Here is a 13,492-nt window from a genome sequence, read left to right as displayed (position 1 = left end):
TACAATTCTTATGAACAGGTTTTTAGCTAACGTGCCTGAACCACCTTCTAAAAACATGGGAGGGGGAGGACAGCAAACCTCCTGTGTTTAAGAGAAAAGCACAACAGGAGATATTGCTCTGCTGTAATTCATGTGGGGTGTTGCTCTAATCCATAAAGCACAGCCATGTGTTCATAGCCCAAAAGGGCATAATTATTTCATGATAACAGTTTTCCCTAGAGTGGCCTTACCAGTATTTTAAAAAACATTTATTGTGGAGAAAAACCTATATTTTTGCTGCTGGCAGTTTTGAGAATATTGGACAGTAGCTGAGGTAGTGATTCACAGAGATTAATGCAGCTCTTCAGATATCACTCTTTCCAAGTTGGTCAGGGGGAAGGAGGGAGAAGAAAGAAGAAATTCTTTACATAAATGCTAATAAAAGTATGGAACTTCTAGCATCTTCATGCAAACACCAGCATTTGTCAGGTCCAAAGAGAAACAATTCATAGTTTTCTTTTAGGAGGCTAAACTGTGGATTTCTCTTTGATCAAGCTGCACCAGGGCTCTGTCAGGTTTTTCCAGGTGCTCTGAGAAGCCTGTGAGGGCAGAGAACAGAGTGCGAGTGACATTTGCTTCTTGAGGGAGGGGTTGTGTTGAAAACCTGCATGTTGTGGGTGCTGAGCTTGTCGCTTTCTGAATAGTGCACCAATAATTGCAACATTGGATTTTGGATTTGCACATCATCTTCTGCAGATAATGTATCCTCAGATGGTTACAGGATGTTATACAACTCTGGCTCAGCTGCTGTTGTGATGCTGCAGGAGGGTTTTACTTTGACAGGCTTTTGAAAGCATATTTCAAAGCTCAGAATTTATTATTCTATAACTGTTCTGGTCAAAGAACTTACATGCATGTTTCCTAAAGTTGTTTTGTTTAAGTTTTTTTGGCTGTCACTTAAATAGTAGCACATATCAGTGACTGTCTAGTGGCTGCCATCAGAGGAATCACTGTACTTAAGATTTATTTTTTAAATGTTCCTCACCGCAAGTAACAATCACAAATATAGAGGGGAAGAGCAAATGTAGCAAACTCTATTTCTCCATTTTAATACTGGCACTCTACCTCCAAAAGAAGAGAAGACATCTCAAATTAAAACAGTATCTGCCAAAACCAGCATTAGTGGTAACAGGAGAAAGCCAACATGACTGGGGCTAGTATTACTGTTATTAAGAATGCAGTTAAGAGTAGTAAAGAGTAGGGATTCTGCAGTGGTAGTGCAAGAGTATACACTGTTTACCTGAAAGATTTATAATGCATGTGAAATATAAATAAAACCAGATTTATAGCATGTAGTACTACAGATCTGACAAGCCTGTCAAGATGCTGTTTTACCAGTCAAAGCTTATTAAAAGTCAGTCTGAAAGAAACTGCTTGAAAAGTTCAAATCCTTTTTGCTTTTTCTCAGCTAAACATTGCCTCTCTATGCTTTAACAAACCAAATGGATTGTGGATCATGGAAAATCTTTGAGTCTTCTGAGCATTTTATTTTCCTGTGTATTTGTCTCTTAGGATGTAGCTCAAAACTTTCCAAAATTTGAAAACCTATCTAATGTCAAACTTGAACCATAGTCATAGATAAATATAATAAGTAATCAGGTATTTAATGTAAAACTTAGTGTTATTTTACATTGTTGCTTTCTGTCAACACTGATGAAGAAAACTAAAAAAGTAAAAAAGAACAGAGTGACCAGAAGAAGGAGATAAAACCAGAACCTTGGGTCTTGTGGTCATAACTGTTTTGACAGTACAAATGTCTTTTTCCTGCTGGTACTGTTTCAGTAATTTAAGCAGGGTAGTGATATCCTTGATGGCTAATTGAGAGGCATGCAGGTGGCAGTGGGAGCACCCTTGGGTTCACGTCTTGTTGCACACAGAACTGTGCCACTTTTTATTGATGAGTAAAATGTGCACCAAGAAGGATCTGCACTCTAAAACTTATACTGTGTTTGGTGAAGCACACAATTTTTCACTGAAAACCAATTTGTTGGAAAAAACTTTGACTGTCCCTGCTGTTCTTTATTGATAGTGTAAAAGGCAGTATTATGATGGAAATAGAAAGCTGGAAATGTAACGGTTCCTTCTCCCGTCCCCACCTTCCATCAGTGCCGCTGGTGCAGTGGGTGCCGTGTGGCAGGGGCTGGGCAGCACTGCCCGCTGTCCCCACCAGCCCTGCAGCTGCGCTCAGAGCTCTGTGCTGCTCTGCCCTGTTGCTTTGTGTGGTTTGTAATTCGCTTCTGTAGAGTGTTTGTCAGTGTCACTACTCTGAGCAGTAAATGTTGAACGTATGTGCACTTCAGCACAGTAGATGTTTCTGAGGACTCCAGGCTGAGTGGCTGTGGCAGGCAGAGCCATGTCCCCTTGCAGGCTTTCAGGCCGTGGTTGCATCACGCGTGTTTCTGGCTTTCGTGTTCCTAGTGATGGATCAAAATCACCATTATGAAGCAAAGTGCCTGATGTTAACTTGCTCTGCTCAGTTGTTTAGGAGGAAGGGATAGTTCTGTTTAAAATACTTCGTATTTTTAATGGTGTTACCCACTTACTACGCTAGATCAGATCTCTCTGAAATGTGACCTTGTTTTGGGTCCTGTATGTGGTGGTAGCATCCTGGGATTTGTTTGGGCTCATCTTTGTGGCAATGATCAAAGATGGATTTTTTTTTTTTTTTCCCCCTGAATATTATTCTGTTCCGCTTATGATCAAAAACCCTGAAGGTGTTCACATGTGTAGGTGTTGATTTCTTGTTTCTATTTTAACTGATGTAGGAAAAGAGGACTAGACAGAGGGTCCTGGATCAGTGAGCCCAGCACTCTGTACTGCAGCTCACATACCATGTATATGTCAGACTTTATTTGCTCATGTTTTCACTCTAAATTTCATTGCTGGTAGCAGAGTAATATCTCCTCAAGTGTTCTATTTTCAAGAAAAACAAAGGCCAACCTCATCTTTACTAAATCTGCAAACACTTAAAGAAAAGAAAATCCATTTATTTCCAGACACCAGCTTTCTATAGTACCTTAATTTATAGAATTGTCTGTTAAATGGCTGATTAGCTTTGTATCCTTTATATGTGCTTCAAGAGCAGCAATCTCTTTAAAGTTTGCAGAGATTTGTTTGCCTGCTATTCTCCTTAGTGCTTCATTTGATTGTTTTTATATACTCTCTTGTTCACATCATTTATTGCCAGGTTAACCATATCACATGCTTAGGGATTTGTTGAAGTGTTCAAAGTATTTAAAAATTACCTCATGCTCTATTTCTTTGTGTAAGGAAGGAAAGTGCTTAATTTCCAGCATTTAAAATCCTTTTTTTCCCTTCTTCTCAGAACCCACCCTCTCCCCTCCCTTAATCCATTTCTTCCCTCTCAGACAGGAGGTGGAGAGTAGCACACCAGCAAGGGCACTTGGTGTATCCTTGTAGTTCCTCTAAAATAATCAAGGTCACAGAGGTCCTGAGATGGCCAGAGTTTTGAAGGCAGGCATGTGTGACCTCCGGTCATAGTGAAGGCTCCAGAGAAGACCGAGAGTCATTTGTACTTGAAGTCAGGTTCCTATGGGGCTATGACCCAAGACAGTGAGTTTCTCACAAGAGTGAACTCTTGCAGTCTGTCCATCTGTTGCCTGCTAAGAACCCTCAGTTTCTCACAAAGGAAGAAAAAACCTTCCTCTCTGTCCAGAAGTATCCATTGGACCTGTTCAGCTCTTCTGAAAAGAGCGTAACACCAAATTGTGGACAAACATGTCAAGTAGTTACTGTATGTCACTGAGTTAGTCATGTACCTCTTTGAGAGGCTGCCTGTGTGCATCACTGCTGTCTCGGTGCTCTGACAGATTGCACAGATAGAGAACAGATGTTTCAGACCATGACTGGTAGATGGTGGTACAGCAACACAGTTGCTATATACAGTGTTGAGTCAAAATAAAGGAATTTTGAATGGGAGTAACTGATTGTAAGAACCCAGAGCTATGTCTCTGCTAATGTCCCTACTACCTAAAGAAACTATGAGGTGTTGGACACAAATGTATTTTGCAGGCTTGAGTGTAACACTGAGGCTTGGTACCTTAAAGCCACAGAAAAATCCCATGGCCTGTTGGTCATCTTTTCCACCAGAAAAGCAATTTGCCAGACTTCGGACATGCGCAGCTTCTCAGTGCTGATATCGGAACAAGGCAGTGGTGTTCATGGAAAGCTTTCACTGAGGGAATTCTGGAATTGTTTAACCTTTGCAAAGACAAAATTCTGCCATTCTCAAGTGCAAAGAGTGTTCATAGAGAACTGCATATGTGATTGGAATTCTCTTTGGCTAAGGACTCTCCACATCTCTTATATCTCAAAGAGGTTGGGATATGAACACACATGGTGATCTTGGCTGGCCTGAGTCACTGTCACTTGAATCCTGTATGACTTTCACCACTAGATTAAATTGCCCTTCCATTCTGGAAGAGGTAGAATATGGTGTGGTGCAGCAATTGTTTTTGTTTGTTTTTAATAACTAGCTTTAAGGCAATAACAGACAGACAGTGTCAGCCCAATGTATTCTGGTTTGATTTCAGGCATTACACAAGGGAACAGAATATTTCCACATCTCCCCCTAGAGCTCTTTAGCAACAACAGCAGCAATAATAATAACAATACAGGTTATTAAAAAAAAAAAAAAAAAAAAAAAAGAAAACATCATACCAGTTCACTTAAAAAATAGCACAAAGCCATGGTGAAGGTCCATAGGACTGGGCATCTTTGCTTCCAGTGTAAGAATTGTGCATGTAAATAGCAATTGTACAATAGTGTTGCACAACAAGCATTTCTGATGTTCGGGAGAAATAGTTTGAGGAAAAATAATAGGCTTTTCACTGAAAAGGTCATCTTCTCAACACTTCTCTATGTAGGAAAACTTACTTTTGCCTGAGCTCATTAGAAGAAGTGTTGAGAGAACTTGGGGAATTGCATTGAGTCAGGCTGATGCCCAGGGTGGCTACCTGGAAAAAAGCAGGGAGTTATGCCATGGGGGCTGGATAAGTCTAACCCAAAGTGATGGGCTCAGAAGCCTGAGAAAGAGAAATGGCAAATGTCAATAGAGGGAAGAGCTGATGCCTTTTTAATGGGAGAAGGGTCAGTGGGTTGGCAGGAGAATTGATGAACTGCCAGTGTAATATGCTGCATGTGACATCGATGCCATGTCCTGTATTTTAAGAGCAGTGTCTGTACTCAGGAAATGGCACAGACTCACCTTTTGCTGAGTGAGTCTCAGACTTGCCATCTTATATAGCTTTAGTTAGGGCTTTTCTTTCTTTTCTGTATTTTTTTAAATCTAAAATGATTTAAAAGAGAACCTCTAGGCTCTTTTTTCCTGGAAATCTTAAGAGGACCCAATTTTGGATTTTCTGGGTGGTTATCATGTATTGTGTTTGGTGCAAAAGACAGGTTAAAAGAGTTCAGGAGAGAGGGAGCACTGCTGGAGGGAAGAATTGTGCAAATCTTTTGTGCCCTCTCAGCATAGGTTTGTATGAACATTTCATCAGAGCAGAAGCAGTAGAAATGAAACCTCTCTTATCAGATTGGAGGAGGACGATAGCATTACAGACATGTTAAGAGTGTGTGACCTTATTTTTTCCATTCAGAACCAGATGTGTGGATAAAGCTTGTACTGGAAAAACATAATCCTCTTGAATGTGTAGCTAGGTGGGAGGAGAGGGAGAAGATGGTATTACATGGAGCTAGCTGGAGAGCCAGTATCTTCTAGGTTGTGACAGACATGGAAGGTTCTTCTGACTAACTATAAAACCATCATCTGCATTCCTGATGCCATCATAGGCAGACATATTGTGTCACTAGTTATCATGATGAATTGCATTAATTGCAAAGTTTTTGCATTGATTTTGTAGAATAGTAGAATCATAGAATGGTTTGTGTTGGAATGGACCTTAGAGATCATCTAGTCCAAACCCCCTGCCATGGGCAGGGGCACCTTCCCCTAGACCAGGTTGTTCAGAGCCCCATCCAACCTGGCCTTAGACACTGCCAGGAATGGGGCATCCACAGCTTCTCTGGGCAGCCTGTTCCAGGGCCTCACCACCCTCATGGTGAATAATTTCTTCCTTATATATCTAATCTAAATCTACCCTCTTTCAAGCCATTACCCTTTGTTCTATCGCTACATGTCCTTGTAAAAAGTCCTTCTCCAGCTTTCCTGCAGGTCCCCTTTAGGCACTGGAAAGCTGCTGTAAGGTCTCCCCAGAGCCTTCTCCGGGCTGAACAATCCCAACTCTCTCAGCCTGTCCTCAAAGCAGAGGTGCTTTGGCCCTCAGGTCATCTTCATGGCCTCCTTTGGACTTGCTCCAACAGGTTCATGTCTCTCTCATGTGGGAGGTCCCAGAGCTGGATGCAGCACTGCAGGTGGGGTCTTGAGAAAGCAGAGTTAGAGGGGAAGAATCACTTCAACCTGCTGGTCACAATTCTTTTAATGCAGCCCAGGATACTTTCTGGCTGTGAGTGCACATTGCTGGCTCATGTTGAGCTTCTAATCATCAACACTTGCGAGTCCTTTTCCTCAGGGCTGCTCTCAGTCCATTCTCCACCCAGTCTTTATTTGTGCTTGGGCTTGCCCTGGGCCATGTGCAGGACCTTGCACTTGGCCTTGTTGAACTTCATGAGGTTCACGTGGACCCATGTCTCAATCCTGTTCAGGTCCCTCTGGATGGCATCCCTTCTCTCCAGCGAGAGATGCCATTTGTCTGTGTTAACTTTCTCTCCTCAAAGTCTTTGAGGCAATAATTACCTAAGAGTTGAAAGAAACCCTGTTTTGTAGTGAATACATGGTAGGTTTGGCTGCACTGTCAGCTGAGAATCATACTAATGGGAAGGATATAAAAAATGAATTTGAAGTGTAAACATTAGTGAGCATGGTTGTTGGTTAGTGTTTTAACATGTGCATTGTGGTATGATTCAAAGGCCCTAAAAGATCTCTCTGACTGCATTTCCTCTGCTAGGCATTTTGCCTTATATGAAAATGTTCCGGAAATGCAGGTTCTGCATAAAATAGCCAATGTAATTTTTCAGATTGAGAGAAGAAAAAAACCCCTTTGTTTCTTTCCTGTTTTAACCTTCTCCTTGTTCTTCAAAACAAGGCATTAATCAATGCCAATATTAAAGAAACTGCTACTCTTAGGGCTGTCAATATTTATAGCTTTGAGTTTAATAGCAGGGACGTAAATATATACTTTCCATTACATTTTTGCTGTTATTTGCTCATCATCCACAGCATCTGATATTATCATAACTCTTTGGTTGAAGCTATTAAAGTTATGGTTTGTAGCTCACATGTGCATGAAGCAGACAGAGACCCATAAAAGTAAAAAAGTCTCATAGATTGACATTCAACTATTAGGCAGTATTGCTTGTTTTCTTACTATTCACATAACAGCATCTCTAATCTTGGTAGATGGTATTTTTAACCTTCCTTATCCTGCTCTGCATGCCCCCCCATTTCTCATCTTCAACTTAAGCTCAAGTCATGTTTGCTATTGCACATGCAGGATGATGTTTGGCTGCTTGTGGGCAAACACTACTAAAGAAAGTCTGCTCATCTAGTGAACAAAAGAAGCAACTGGATTAGGGCTTAAAGAAGAGATGACATGAAGCTGTGCTTGCGATTAGCCACTGTGGTGCCCACCCCAGTTCTGGGCTGGGATGGTAAAGCTTCCATGGGTCACTTATTTAGCAGGATTTTCTCCAATGGAAAAATCTTTGCAGAGAAACTTTCAGCCTCTCTCTATTTAAGTCTGCCTGGAAAATTAATAGAATCAAAGAATGGTTTGGGTTGGAAGGGACTTTTAGACATCATCTAGTTCAAACCATGTGCCATGGACAGGGGCACCTTCCACTAGACCAGGTTGCTCAGCCTGTTCCAGTGCCTCACCACCCTCATGGCGAAGAATTTCTTCCTTATAGCTAATCTAAATCTACCATCTTTCAGCTGAAAGCCATTACCCCTTGTTCTATCACTAAATGTCTTTGTATTAATAAAAAGTCGCTCTCCTGTAGGGGCCCCCTTTAGTACTCAAGTACCACCAGTGGGGCCCTACCCATGAGCTTTTTAAGTTCATTGGGAGGACTCCTTGCTGTCAATACTTTGGCCTATTTACAAGTGAGTGGGTAGAAAGACAATGAACTAATAGAACTACCAATTAAAGATTGCCGATGAGAAAATAAAGCCTCAGCTGAGACTTGTCAGGATAGGAATGATCTGAGATGGTGACTTCATTGGGTATAAATCATTCATCTTCTGGCAGAAGATGTCTGGCTTCCTTCAGCTATGGCTTGAAATTACTAGCAAGAAATTATACTTAAAATTCTGATCTGATTTTTAACTGTGCCAATTCTTGTGGTGTTTCTAGGGCTCTGATGGGATGTGCCCCAACCTTTCTGCTGTGGCGGGAAGAATCCTTATTCAGATAGGCCTGATCAAAAATCCACTATCTTTGGTGAATTATGAACTAACTTCTAAGGATTCAGAGCCATTTCATACTCTATATCAGTTTAAATTTCTGCTTAGCCACTGTATTTCAGAATCTAAATGTACAGAGAGTATGAGTGTTCTTTCATCTATCCCCCTTCAGAGCTAGGCAGTCAGCTGTTGGCAGAGAATGACTTTTGCTGGGTTTTCCCAGCTTTCTGCAAATAATCCAGGCTTATCCTTAAACAGCGTCATTCTGTGTCAGAGCATTTTAGGATTTATTTTAGTGTCTAAAATTTCATATGACTACCAGACAAAATAAAACATAATTTTAAAAATTCTTTACACAAATCTAATTGTATTCCTTTCCAAAGAAGCAGCACATTTAGCAGCTTCAGAACAAGTTTGATTTGTATTTCAAGTAAGGTGTTATTCTTTGTAAGCTGCTAAATTCTTGTAGTAATCCTGCTTCACAAAGAGGAACCAGCCGTGAAGGCATTTTCCGTATCCCTTTATAGCAAGTGCACGTAACTGTTTTGTCATCTGAACTGGTACCTGAAGATTCTCACCGACTATGGGGTCCTTTAGTCCTATTGGCATATGTCATCATGGTGTGATGGGTCAAACCCAAGGGCTGTATAACCCAGTTAGTTTCTCTCTAATTGTGCCGTTTAGCAGGGGCTTCTGAAAAGCACCTACAAGCTGGTGCTGTTGCCTGGGTTGCCCTTACAGGTTCTGGCAGTTCAGAGCTTGGGAACTTCCTGAGCTGGCAGGGCTATGTCTTTTTTCAGTCTTTTGTTCATTCAGACTTACATTGTAATTCTAAGTAATGATTATCACCTGGCTGCACCAACTGTTCCACATTGTCGACTTTCTTTTCTTTGTCAAAAGCTCGCTCTCTTTTGTCTCACTGTCTTGGTAGCCCAACAACTCTCATGGTGTTTTTTATCACCTCATTACTGAACTCTTCTGCTACTGTCTTTCCCTGAACTTTGTCAGATGTGTACTGTAAGCAAACAGAAATTGTTGTGGTGTAGTAGATGATGGCTGTGACTGTAGGAAGATCTGAGAGTAGAGGCTGAATGCTTCACCTTCTTTTCTAAGAACTGCCCTCTGCAACTTGTTAGCTTTCTGTGCCAGTGCTGGGTGAGAACGGATGCTCTTAGTTTGTATCTGTGAAAGGGTGTTTACATGTATCTGTATCATGTGTGCTGAAGTGAACAGCATTTTTCAGCAAAATATTCTTCTGTTGTAAAATGCTTGTTCTTCAAACCTGAAACTTTAGGCATGGGGTGAGGAGGTGTGGCTGTCTTCAGCTTTCACTCTGAGTGTTTTAAGATTCAGGAAGGACATTCTTCCTGAAGGGAGATGGTGAGAACTGAATAGCCTGGGAAGGCTGTGGTATGAAACTCAGGTCCTGAATGGGGCACCCCAGGCATACCTTATGGTCAGTCCTGTCTGCAGTTTGGCTCATTCTGTACAAAAAAGTTAAATGTTATTTTGGTGGAGAGAGGCTGTACAGTAGTCCTATGGAGAGGAGACTTGCTTGGCATACAGATCTGACTTAAATCCTTGCTCAGTGAAGTTCTGTCCCTGTGGTGTCTGGGCTTTGTCTTGACAAGCAAAGCACATTCCCCTGTGTCAGGGTTTTTGGGTGTGTGTGAAGCAATAGCTGTTCTTCGATTGCCCCTGTGGCTGCAGCTGCTCTCAGAGGCAGGAGGGATGTTCTGTTTGTGGCTGTTGTCCTGCTCATCTGCACTTGCATGTGTGCTTTCCTTCAGGTGCCCTTCCCGGCCTCAGTGACAGGGGCTGAGTTTGTCATCTTCTTCTATCCCTTATCTTAACCTCACCCTGTTTTTCATCCCATTAAATTAGAAAGCCTAACAATGAGCAAAACCCGAGGTGGCCCATTCTGGTCCCTCAGGACCGTGGTGTGGTGCACCACTGCTGGAGAAAGGCTCTTCCTGCTCCTGCACTTTGGCATCTGGTTCTTCTTTTCCTGTTCTTACCAGTGGTGTTCCTGCAGAATCTGAATTTCAGTAGCAAGAAAGAACAATATTTGCTTTGAAAGGGACTAGAAATGTCTCAGAGGAGAGATGAAACATTTCACTGTGTGTCCTGGCTTGTGTGCTGTTATGCACTGGGCTCTGGTGTGTCAGCACTGTCCTTCTCCTGGCTCCTCTCTTAATTCTTTACAAGTCAGTGAAATGGTAGAAATCGTTGTGGCCTTGTGAATAACCTGCTACAGTGTTTCCATGTGCCCAGTGGTCTATATGAGTAAGAGCCTCTGTGGCAATGTTTAAACAAGTGTATTTTTGTGGCCGTGTGTGAAGAAGTTTGGTTGTGCAGGGAGGAGCAAACAGACAACGACCAGAGCAATCCTTGCAATCGTTGGCTGAATGAGAAGACTACAGATGCCTTATTCAATGCCAGTGTTTTTTTAGCTGGTCACCTCCTGTTCTGACTGAATTCTGCTCGACATCTGACTACTTGCTGACAGTCCTGAAGATTTGCCCTTCTGCAGTGAGACCTCCCACCAGACTGCCGCTCCTGAGAGAGGGGAAACTGCAGATTGGCCTCAGACAAGGAAGAATTTCAAGCTAAAATGCAGACCCTGTGAGATGCTTGCAGGTGCTGCCTTTTGTACCTGTACCTTTTTTCAGCAGTGCTCCCCTACTGGGGATAGACTTGAATGTCCTCACAGAGCAATGTTCTCACTCTAGATGCTCATTTAGCCTTTTAGCCCTACTGCATGGTGTAGCTTCATCAGGCATAAATTGCTTTGGAGAAGTTCTTCTGCCTCTGCAGAGGAAAAGAATAGGATACCTCTGCCTGGGACTAGGTTGTTCCCTTGACCATTTATGTATCAGAGCACCTCAAGCACATGAGGTCTACGTGATGTATCAGGTATTGCCTTACCTTACCTATGAAAGTGCTGGCTCCATTTGTGAGCAGCGTAGTGAAGATTCTTAATTTGGTTCAAACAGATTTAAAAAATAATTTGGTACCTTTTCAGATGAGTGATATGCTTGGTCACTGACCTTTTAAATGTAAGTTGCGTTACTGTTTGTTTTTAATAAAAGATTGTTGTTACCTGAGCTCATAACCAGGAGAGAGGGTGAGAGATATTTGAGGGATTGGTGGAATAGTTAAAGTAAAAAGTGTCCATTGCTGCTGTTTGTGGGTTAGCACTGGGGTAACCTGACTCTGAAGCTGGTCTTCTACAGCGGGCAAAAATCTGAACTGCATTTCTAAGGGAACCTTGTTGCCTTGGATGTTGGTGATAACTTGAGGTTTAAAGCTATGCTGGAAATATACAAGCCCTTTTGCAGGTACTTGATATTTAGCAGAATTACTGTGTTTTTGGGCTCGTGTGCACCTACTGACAGCATAATCTCCATGTTAGTAGACAAAGTACCAACTGTGCCTGGTCTTACTTGTACTACTTTAGCCACATGGATGCTCATCCATTTAGTTTGGAAATATTTCTCTGTACTCATCAACAGCCACATGCAGGCAAATGGAACTGCCACATTGACTTATTTTTGAAGACGACAGATGCTACATTACTGTGAAACATGGTAAAAGGGTCTTCTACCTTTGGTTTTGTTTCTCATTTGTGTATGAGTGTTTGATATATAAGCTATTAATGCTGATGAGTGAAGCTATTTTTTTTCGGCAAGGTCTGCTCCTTCTATAAAGTTAAGCAAAGCTTCCACTGGGGGACTGGTGCTGTTTATGTTTAGCAAAGGATGTAGAAACTCTACTGGGACTGAGGAAGGAGAAGAGTCGGCACATGTGTGACTCACAAATACAAGCAGATGTGCTAGGCAGTGGTTATTACTTTTTCTTAATAATGTGACTTCTTCCCCAGCCTGAATAATTCAAAGGAATAATACTGTTGTGTGCACACCTGAAGGTGAGTAACCTTCTCTGTCCCCTGGGTGTATGGTGTGTGTGCTGCATCCAGTGCAGGTATTTTAAGGGGATAAATACAAAATCATCTGCCAAGTCTTGTGTGTCAAGTGCAAGCCTTGCACAACTGCTTCTCTTCTCGTGCCTGACCACATTTAGGGCTGTGGCACAACAGTTTTGCAGTGTGATATTAGAGCCTCGTTCCCAGTCCTTGACCTCATGAACCAGCTGTGTGTGGAGCTTGGGGTCACCAACAGGGACAGGGACTGTGTCACTTACCAGGGCTCTGGGACCCAAAGGACTCTGTTAATACAGGCACTGCCCTGTCCACACGCCAAGGACCACTCACGTCACCTTACTAAAACCTGAGAACCTGCTGTTGTTTTCATTAGGGAAGCTGGTACTTACAGGGCTTAATGATAAGCCCTGCAGGACAAGGACCAGAAGGGGCATGCTGTAGTGTCTGTCAGAAAATGCTTGTGGAGAAGAGAGGTAGAGCCTGTGTTGAAACTGTTAACCTCCCACTTAATGTCTGCTTCATCGCGCCTTTGGGCTTTGGCTTAAATCTGTATTCTGTGGCACCTTGTTTGCTTGTATTTGGTTTAGCAATCCTTGATAATGTGTTTGATTGGTGAATGAGGTTAGGTGGTCTCCAGAGGTCCCTTCCAGCCTCAGTTATTCTGTAGTACAGATGCACAGAGAGATGTCTACAGAAACTTCTGGAAAGAAAAAATGAGGGAAGACTTTTAGCATCATTGAAAAATGCTGTCATGGGAGAAAGCTGTGTGGTTGTATATACGGTGAGGGTTAGTCTTTCCTTACTAGAGACAGTTTTAGACTTTGGACTGGGAATTCTGAAGAAGGCTTGTAAGTTCACTACCAAACAATCATGCAGTACTTGCCTCTGCCCTGAGTAGAAGCCTGTGGAGTTTTTTGGGGAGTGCAAATGCAGCAAAGCAGAGAAGCATTTTATGGAATAGCTTGGTAAAACTAGCTTTGTTTTTTGTTACTTTTGGCATTTGCACTTGCTGCACCTTATGGCCAAACTGAGTCCTGTTTCTTGTGGAAGTTATTTGGGTGTGATCT

This window comes from Streptopelia decaocto (assembly GCF_964273445.1).
Source record: "Streptopelia decaocto genome assembly, chromosome: 8".
NCBI lineage: Eukaryota > Metazoa > Chordata > Aves > Columbiformes > Columbidae > Streptopelia > Streptopelia decaocto.
The sequence above is the reverse complement of the archived record's forward strand: the minus strand, read 5'-3'. Positions refer to the sequence as shown.